The 9,916-nt window shown below is 37.5% G+C and overlaps 1 long non-coding RNA gene across 1 annotated transcript in view; it reads right to left on the bottom strand.

Moving 5' to 3' along the window:
- Nucleotides 1-4,758: 4,758 nt before the first annotated feature.
- LOC141554779 (uncharacterized) overlaps nt 4,759-9,916 on the bottom strand; it is a 10,928-nt gene continuing 5,770 nt past the window's right edge. The window contains exon 2 of the long non-coding RNA XR_012485948.1: nt 4,759-5,700. This is a non-coding gene — a long non-coding RNA (uncharacterized LOC141554779). The remainder of the gene's footprint in view (nt 5,701-9,916) is intronic.

Raw genomic sequence — 9,916 nt, 5'->3', positions numbered from 1 at the left:
AGCAAACCAAAAAGGGTGAAAATATTTTCCTTTAATCCATATTCAGTCTCCATAGTTCTCTCTCTGGATATAGATGGCATTTTCCATCCCAGATCCATTGAAATTGCCTTGACTCACCACCTTGTGAGAATAGCCAAATCTATTACAGTTGATTGTTATATAATCTTTTTGTTACTGTGTATAATGTTTTCCTGGTTCTGCTCACTTCTCTCAGCGTCAGTTCACGTAAGCCTTTCCAGGCTTTTCTGAAATCAGCCTGCTTATAGTTTCTTATAGAATAATAATATTCCATTACTTTCATATATCATAACTTGTTCAACCATTGCCCAACTGATAGATATCCACTCAGGTTCCAGTTCTTTGCCACTACAAAAAAAGCTGCTACAAACATTTTTTGTTCATATGAGGCCCATAGATCTTTATGGAAACATAAATTGAAAACTATAGAGGTGACATAATTAAGATAAACTCACCTAATAAGTTGCCAACTTATTATAATTAAGCAGCAACAACAAAAACAGAAATAGCAACAATAGTAGTACAAAAGGGAGAAAGGCAATGTGCTTTAATAGACAGGAGGCTAATTATGGCACGAGGAAGAAATGGATTCAAGTTTGATATCTGATTTATACTTGCAGAAAAATGTTGGATAAGTCATTTTTGCTTCTTAGTATTTGAGGCAGCTCTTCCTTGGAGGAAGGGTTAAAATTACCAGATATGCAGCTATAAATATATGTTGGTATGTATGATTATAAATATAGATGTTTATATGTCTGTATTATTACATATATACAAATGAGTTTTTATATGTATATATATATATATATATATATATATATATATATATATATATATATATATATATATATATATATATATATATATATATATATATATTATATATATGTGTGTGTGTGTGTGATCCATCTATCTAGCCATACACACAAATATACTGGAAAACCCTATTTCTTCTGACTATTGGTACTACACTTTCATTATGCAATTGACAGAATTCTATAAGTGGAAATATCTAATCTAAGATTTCAAACATTTTTCAGTCTTACTTTGTGTCATGCTTTACTTTAGCATTAATTTTGATACCATTTTATTTAATATTATCAGGTGTAAAATTTTTCCTGTTTGCCTCGCAAACCTTGTGCCAACACTTCCAGAAGGAAATAAAGAAGGAGAGGGAGAAGGAAAGGGAGAAAGGAAGGATTTATTAAATGTTTATTCTATGTCAGGGCAATGTGTTAAGCATATAAATACATACACCCCTTGCTCTCAAGGAACTTACACTCTAATGGAGAAAAACAAAATATATAAAGAAGTGGTGTTACAGAAAGTAACTTTTGTCAAGGATGTCAGGGAAAGGAGTAAACAACTAAAGAGTACACTAAAGAGTAGGTCTTAGTTGGGTTAGTTTTGGTAAGTCATCAATGATCAGAAGCCCAGTATCCATGGAAAGAACTGGAGTACCAGTTAGAGATGAAAGCCAAAGCACTAAGATCTGACTTGGAAATGGAAGGAAGGAAGAAATAAAGAAAAGAAAAAAGGAAGAAGTGAAAAAGGAAGGAAGGAAGGAAGGAAGGAAGGAAGGAAGGAAGGAAGGAAGGAAGGAAGGAAGGAAGGAAGGAAGGAAGGAAGGAAGGAAGGAAGGAAAGAAAAAAGACAAGAGTTTTATACATATTACTCATCGTAACCGGGAAGAAATCTAGATTCTAATATTGCCTTTTCCATCAACTTTCTCAGATTAAGTAAACAGTGGAAAAGTACACTTAAGATCATTCCAGAAAACATAAAATTCTTGCTGATAATATTGTGGTTACATAAAAGAGGAAAAGCTGATATCTATAATTTATGTACATTGGTGTAAAATTTTAAATATTGAGACATGGCTGATGTATAACAGAGCATGAGACACATACAATAACCAGAGGGGCAATGTGTTCATAGTGTTAAGGGCCAGAATCTGTTTTGTTTTGCAGAAAATAGTCCCATTAAAATCTCTTTTTTTCCTGACTCACTCACATAAGGCCAAAAAGTTCCACTTAATTAGGCTATTAAAGTTCCAAGCACTGTCTTCAACTAGGCCATTAGGGGGCTCTGTGGGATCCAGATGTGCATGATGCTTTGGAGTTCTCTGTTCCATCTGCTATGACTAGAACACTGAGCAAAAACCTGTAAATCAGATCTAGCAAGGTGTAGAGAAGAGCAAAGTAGCAAGAAGTTTAAATGAAGTGGAACTGGAAACTTGTAATGTATTCTTAAGCTTTTTTACTGGGATGTTCAGTGTCTTCTCTCAGCAAAGAGAAGTGGAAGTTTTCAGTGAAGGAAATCTTCAGTTTTCTACTCCTCCATGTCTAACCACTAAAAATTTGTAAGAAGGCAGGGAAAAAAACAATAATTGAGTGTGATATCTAAACATAAACTGACTGGGCCATCTCTATCAAGTAAGGATAAAAAATTCATCCAGAACATCTCTATTCAGTAAAGAAAAAATTCCAACCAGAACTATTAATAATGGGGATTTTTAAAAATATATACAGGTAGCCCATTAGTAGAAACAAAAAATGTGTTGGATAATCACAGTGCATTTTCTCATAGAAACAGACCCACAAAAACTCATTTTGCCCATGATACATCTGCATTAAGAAACATCCTGAGGTTGTCAGAGCTGGTCTTAGAGTCAGGAAGACTCTATTTCAAGGCCTAATTCAAGGCCTTCTGCTTTGATGCACATGAGGTGTGTGACCGTGAGCTAATCTTTTAAAATCTCAGAAATCCAGAAAATCCTTTAAAGGAGAGAAATTATAGAGATTTTTGCATTAATTAAGGAGTTTCCTCATCCCAAAGTACCCTGATGAAATCAAGTCATGATCAGGGGGACAAAATTAGGTAAATGAAACTCGAAAGTAAACTTCGTGGCCTAAGGCAAAAAACAAACAAACAAACAAAAACAAACAAACAAAAAAACAAACCTGAAGCTTGTTCTTCCCCTTTCCTAAGATTCTCTTTCTCTACCTTTCATTATAGCCAGAGGGCTGGTGGACTACCACTTGTTCTTTGCTCCCCTTCCCCTCAGCTGTTATAGTTGGGGATGTATCTGGAAATAGGAAAAATGAGCCTTCTAATGTGAGTATCCATAGGTTTCATATTCTTCTATCCAACAAGGAACCTCTTTCCTTCATTCCCATCACCAGCATCTGTGGTATATCACTCTTTTCTACTATTCAAATGTTCCTGAATTATAGCCACCCAGAAAAATTGGTTATGGATAAGCTGACCCATTATCATTATCCCTGCAAGGAAATATTTTCGTGGTCGAACAAAAGGATGTTACTGGCCTCTTTCTCATTTCAGCTCCATAATATTTCACTTGTCCTACAGACTCATTTTGTAAATTTTTTTAAGTTACTGAAAGATCCTGGAAACTGTCTGGTACTTTTCCCCAAGGGTAATAAATCTCCTATGAGAAAGAGGCAAGGGGGCAGCCAGGTGGCAAAGTGGATAGAGCACCAGATCTGAAGTCAGAAGGACCTGAGTTCAAATCTCTCAAAAACTTAATACTTCCTAGCTGTGTGACCCTGGGCAAGTCCCTAATCCTGATTGCCTGAGGAGGGGGAGGGAAGGGGGCGATGGAAGAATCCAGAGAAAGAGGCAAGTTTGATTACATTAGCAGAAACTATCAATACAAGCAGAGCATGTCTGCATTATCAAAATTTTCTACACATAACATATTGATAACCTTTTTTCTCCCTCTTTTATTATTTTTATAGCGAATCCATAAAGTTTAAAAAGGGGGGGAGGTAGAGAATTCCCTTGTTTAGTGTGAACCAGAATGTCTAGATACATCATAGTGTGTGAGGATTAAATTTTCAAGAAAACTTGAAAATCATGAAATAAAATCCTTTAATAGATAAGGAAATTGAGGCTTAGTAAAGTGTCTTGATTTGCCAATGTTGGGCCCAAGTCTACTATGTCAGAGTCCACTGCTATTATAAAATCCCCATTTCTATTAAGTATATATATATATATATATATATATATATATATATATATATATATATATATATATATATATATATATATATATATGTGTGTGTGTGTGTGTGTGTGTGTGTGTGTGAAAGTGTGTGTGTGTGTGTGTGTGTGTATTGACCTATATTCTTATTCTTCAGAGAACCCAAAGTAAAAACAATCGCTAGGGATAAGGGGATCAGGAAAGGTTCTAGGAAGATACAACCTCTGACTTGAGTTTGAATTAATAAATCATCCACATGTATACACCGGGCCAGCCAGACTTCCACATCTAAAGGATTACTGTCATTGCTATGCATTTAGACAATTGGATATGCAAAAAAGTGGAGAAGAGTAAAATAAAAATAGTTTAGGAGAATGGAATCTTTCCCCTGCCAAAAGTAAGAACATTGACACGCAAAGCTAGCCTACTTATGACATGTGGCTAAATTGTCCCAAAATATTTCCCATACTCTCTACAGCCTTTCCCTATCTGCTGGAATTACCTTTTACTTCACTTAAACACACACACACACACACACACACACACTCACACAATAGCTGAAATGCTACTAAGTTGAGATTCATTTAGGTTAACAAATGTCCTGATTTACAAATGCAAATGTGTTGGGAGGCTTAGTGAGGCTCAGTGTGTTAACAGTCATTTGTATATTAGTGTGAATTAGTCCATTCAAGTTATTTTCCTCAACACCTTGCAGCAGAAGTGAGAGCTGAAAATATTTTTGTGGATGGGGTAAAGATGGGTAACTTTTGCAAAAAAATAAAAAAAGAACTTTGGGGGATGAGATGATAACTAGGTGGAATCCTGAGGAGGTTAGGACCATTTGAGTTACTTGAGATCCAGGAGGAATGTAAAAAGAAGGTAGGTATAGGCTAGGCATCAAAGAGAAAAACAGCTTTTTTTCCTGTACCCAGGAAAAGGGGAAGAGTATATTCCTTTTTTTTCTCTTTCTCATTCAAGAAGCATTATCAGAATTCAGGGCAATGGTTCAACTAATTATGAGTGAAACAAGATTTGTGAGTTGGCCTAGGCACCTAGCTAATAATAATTTTATTGTGTAATTGTTTGGTGTTTCTATGGGAAAAATGAAACACAAATTCTAAGTCAATTACCTACCAACTAAGACTTGGGTAGTTTAGTATGAAAAAGAGGCAAGAACTTGGGAGTTAGAAATAAGAAGAATCAGTGTAGAGGCTTAATAATGATCTATTCCACATTTGTAATCAGTTGTGGTGAGTTGCACAATGACAAATCTGCTTTGGTCCAGAGAAGGGCAACCAGCAATGAGGAAACTTCAAATCAGTCCATATGTGAGCCAATTGAAAGAATTGGGCATTTACCATGAAGAAGAAAAGAAAAGGGGGGAGGGATGTGGCTTCTCTTAGAATATTTGAAGAGCTTTCATATGGAAGAGATTCCTTTTGATTCCAGAGGACAGATTTGGGATCACTGAGGGAAGTCTCAGGGAAGTAGATTTCAGCTTGATAAAAGAAAAAAAAATCCTAATTCTTAGAAATTGTCTCCTGAAATAGTGCGTCCCCTGCTTCAAAAAAGGTCTTTTAAGCTGTAAGTTGGACGAGCAGGTTTAAGAGATGCTGTAGGAAAGCTGGTAGTGGTGAGAAGAGATGATCTCGGAAGTTTCTTCCAACACTACGATCCTAGGAAGGAGAGAAGACACAAAATGTTTACCAATTAATTTTTATTTCTTTCGTGAATTCTCGTTGGACGTTTCGTTGTTCATAGAGTTGATACGTAGAGCTAATTGCGTATACAAGGCTATCATCAGCCTAGAACTAAGAGAACCGGCACAGGAGGGTAAAACTTTTCATCCTGCAGACTAGCCTTTCTGAAGAAAACAATCACAAGCGAGGCGCTAAGGTAGAGAGGCAAAACTGCAAGCGTTATTAGTGACTGGAGAAGTTCTGGAGAATATCAGAGGCGGATTAGTGACAACGCAACCACCCAAGGGGCTGGGGTAGGGAATTTTGCCAAGGTCTAGATACTACACTGGAGAGAATGCGACTTTGTTCAGAACAGAAGAGATCGGCTATCCCGATCTAAGTGAACACCACCTAACAGACTCCTGCTCAGAGATTGAGTTTGTCAGCGATCATAAAACGGGAATCGATTATTCCAGCTACAATTGATTAGGAAAGAATGCTTACTGCAGCAGTGGAAAAAGGTTAAGAGGAAATTGACCTTCTTCCTAGGTGACATAAAGTCATTAGGTAAATGAGATATTCACACAGGAGTTTAAAAAGGTCAGGCTCAATTTTTATTTGTATCATTAAAAGTCAGTCTTTGAGCTTCAGTTTAGGGCAAAGACCTGTCCTTCTGGAGATCGAGAGGCCGAAAAGTAAAAAAGAAGAGGCACTACACTACCCGCACTGTTATGTGGAAAATCCTTTGGGAACTATGTGATCTCAGAGTCAGCCAACGCTGTCAGAGTCAGATACTGACCGCTCCCTCCCCACGTGTGTGTTCTCTGCATGACGCTGAGCCTGCTTGCCCGTCCTCCGCTCTTAATGCTCGAGCTTCAAGATTCCAAGCAAAGAAGAACAATTAGAAATGCACATGATACTATAAGCCAGTCGTGCCTCTCCTAGTGAAAACCGGTAAAAAGAAAAAAAAAAAAAGTATTTATGCACATATTTATCCCCCTAATTATAGAAATTAATCCTCTTACTTATGACTAAAAGGTAACGTCTAAGGACGTCCCTTTGATGCAGAGTAGCATCATTTGTGACTCACATTCAGACTGATTAGGGAATAATTGTTGTTAAATGCTTTACAAGTGGAGAGTGTTTAATTGAGGGGCATTCATAATTTTACAGCTTAGCACAAAATTAAGCGTAATTAAAAAACTCAGAAATTCCAACTGATTTTCCAATTATTTTTATTGTCTGAGCTAATTATTACACAAGAGTATCTCTTCTTCCCAAAGGCGAAGAAAGAAAGAAAGAAAGAAAGAAAGAAAGAAAGAAAGAAAGAAAGAAAGAAAGAAAGAAAGAAAGAAAGAAGAAAGAAAGAAAGAAAGAAAGAAAAGAAAAGAAAGAAAGAAAGAAAGAAAGGAAGAAGGAAGGAGGAAGAAGGAAGGAGAAGAAGGAAGGAAGGAAGGAAGGAAGGAAGGAAGGAAGGAAGGAAGGAAGGATAGAAGGAAGGAAGGAAGAAGGAAGGAAGGAAGAAAGGAAAAAAGGAAGGAAGGAAGGAAGGAAGGAAGGAAGGGAAGGAAGGAGGAGAGAGAGAAAAGAAGAAAGAAAGAAAGAAAGAAAGAAAGAAAGAAAGAAAGAAAGAAAGAAAGAAAGAAAGAAAGAAAGAATGAAAGAAAGAAAGAAAGAAAGAAAGGAAGAAGGAAGGAAGGAAGGAAGGAAGGAAGGAAGGAAGGAAGGAAGGAAGGAAGGAAGGAAGGAAGGAAGGAAGGAAGGAAGGAAGGAAGAAAGGAAAAAAGGAAGGAAGGAAGGAAGGAAGGAAGGAAGGAAGGAAGGAAGGAAGGAAGGAAAGGAAGGCAAGGAAGGAGAGAGAGAGAAAAAGAAAGAGAGAAAGAAAGGGAAAGGAAAGGAAAGGAAAGGAAAGGAAAGGAAAGGAAAGGAAAGGAAAGGAAAGGAAAGGAAAGGAAAGGAAAGGAAAGGAAAAGGAAAGGAAAGGAAAGGAAAGGAAAGGAAAGGAAAGGAAAGGAAAGAAAGGAAAAAGTCAACCATACCTTTTCAAATGTTATCTAGGAGGTTCTGAGCTTTTTACAGATACAGTTATTGTGAAGGTCTCAGCACCCTCCCTCCACATTATAATTAAGCATTCCAATTCTTCTCTCCCAGTTCCTGCAACACCTTGGGATGTGCGAAAATGATGGCCGTTCTCTTCCACAGTTCATTATGGCAAAAACTCGACGTATTTGTAGAAGGCTGAAGAATTTTCCTCAAAAAACACTTGTCATACCCGACGGACCGACGTGGGGGGGGGGGGTTCCCCTCTAGGTAAACAAAGGACTCTGGCAGTAATACCGTGAATGGTGGGAGGTAGCACATAAGCATATAATGGGTGTATGAGTCTATGGTCTATACATGTTTACATATATGTGTATATATTTACAGATATACCATTCACGAAACTTTAATTTCCAAAACCTTGATTTCATGCAATCAACCAAGCTTTCTTTTGAGCAGTATCTCAACCTCCAAGCATAGTATTCAAATGAAAGGGTTTTCAACTCGCCTAAGCGTGTCAGGAACGAAAACAGGTCCTTCCAGCCAGGCCAGAATTGACCCTCACTTTCCTAAAACCAGTTTAGGTATACGGAAGGGGGAAGGGAACCTAGAGGAATAAAATTGTACAGAAGTGCATTTATCTACATTATATTGTAATTAGTTCATTAGAGCTGAAGAAATTTTTGCTTTTCAGTGATCTAACTTTTCAGTGATTTTTTTCAGGGCAGGAACTTATATGAATACCAGTTTTCCATCTCCTTCCCCCACCCCCCACACCAAGAATTGCTGTCTCTGATCTGATGCGCCCTGGTGAAAATGGGTAGAATTAAAACTGTCAATTCTGCTTCTAGCATGCTTTTCGATTGAATTCAAAAGCTTTTAAAGGGGGAAAAAAATATGTGCCGATCATTTATATGTATTACTTTCTTTCTTCTTATCATAGCTTTTAAGTAAAAAAGGGGGGGGGGAGTATATTCCCAAATTACTTTTCCTAGTATACCATCAATCTTCCAGGTAATACGAAGATGGACCCTGGCCTATGTGAGAGTATGTGATGTATCTGTACCTGTGTAGGTATGTGTGTTCACAAACTCGGCCAATTGCAGTAGATTTTAGTTTTTCTATCAAAATGGTTGGGGGCTGGGAAAGGAAGCTAGAATGCACTGGTAAAGTGCCACTGCTACAAAGTGTTTAAATCCTATTTCTAAGGGGGTGGGGTTCATGGAGACCAAACCCTTTTCGAGTTGGAAATGGCGAAAAAGACGCATGATCCGACGTGGAAAATTGACTAAATGAAGCAATGCATACTTCAGCTAAGGCAAAGATTCCTGAACCCTTTGATGAAACTTGACATGGGTTTTTTCTGGAGGGGAGAGGAGGAGATGAAGAAGAGGAGGAGGAGGAAGAAGAGGAGAGGAGAGGAGGAGGAGGAGAGGAGGGGAGGGAGGAGGGAGAGAAAGAGGGGAGGAGGGAAAATCCAGGGTGGGCACTTTATGTAAATGAGCCAATTCGAAATGTAGTACAAATCCAGTATAGTAAAAGTGACAGTTCTGACAGTATTGACAACATAAATATATGTTTGAACACTGCACTTTCAGACACTTAACCGATGAAGCAATAAAAAATTTCGACTACAATATTTCAAATAATCGACATTGATGTTTTGATACATCATTTTTTATACCTCCAATCGATCTATCACTCCGGGGCTGGTCAATTTTAAGTAGAAATCTCCTGCAATTATTTGCTTCGTGGCTGATGATGACCTAATAATTGTTTTCAATTAATTACAGGAAAACTACGTTTTCTTCATTAGGACCCTAAGTCTGTTATATAATGAACTAAATTCTTGGGGGACAGAGTCCAAATCTGTGCACGGCTCCCCTTTTTGTTAGGTCTTACACGACGTGAGTTCTTTGGATAACCCATATCCACAGATCTAGATGTGTGCAATCTCTACAGAGAGATTGGGGATTTATGGGGATTTATCTGACCAATGGTTACTTTTGTGGAAAACTAGACCACACTTTTTTTAAGGCCAAACTAAACTTATGAAAATAAAATCTAACACTAACATAAGAAGTTAAACTACATCTCCTTATGTCTTACTTCTACATTTCTCTGTTCTCCTCCTGGCTGCTCCTGTCTCTATTGTAGTTCAGAAATTACAAGG

This window comes from Sminthopsis crassicaudata, chromosome 2 (assembly GCF_048593235.1).
Source record: "Sminthopsis crassicaudata isolate SCR6 chromosome 2, ASM4859323v1, whole genome shotgun sequence".
Classification (NCBI taxonomy): Eukaryota; Metazoa; Chordata; class Mammalia; order Dasyuromorphia; family Dasyuridae; genus Sminthopsis; species Sminthopsis crassicaudata.
The sequence above is the reverse complement of the archived record's forward strand: the minus strand, read 5'-3'. Positions and strand labels throughout refer to the sequence as shown.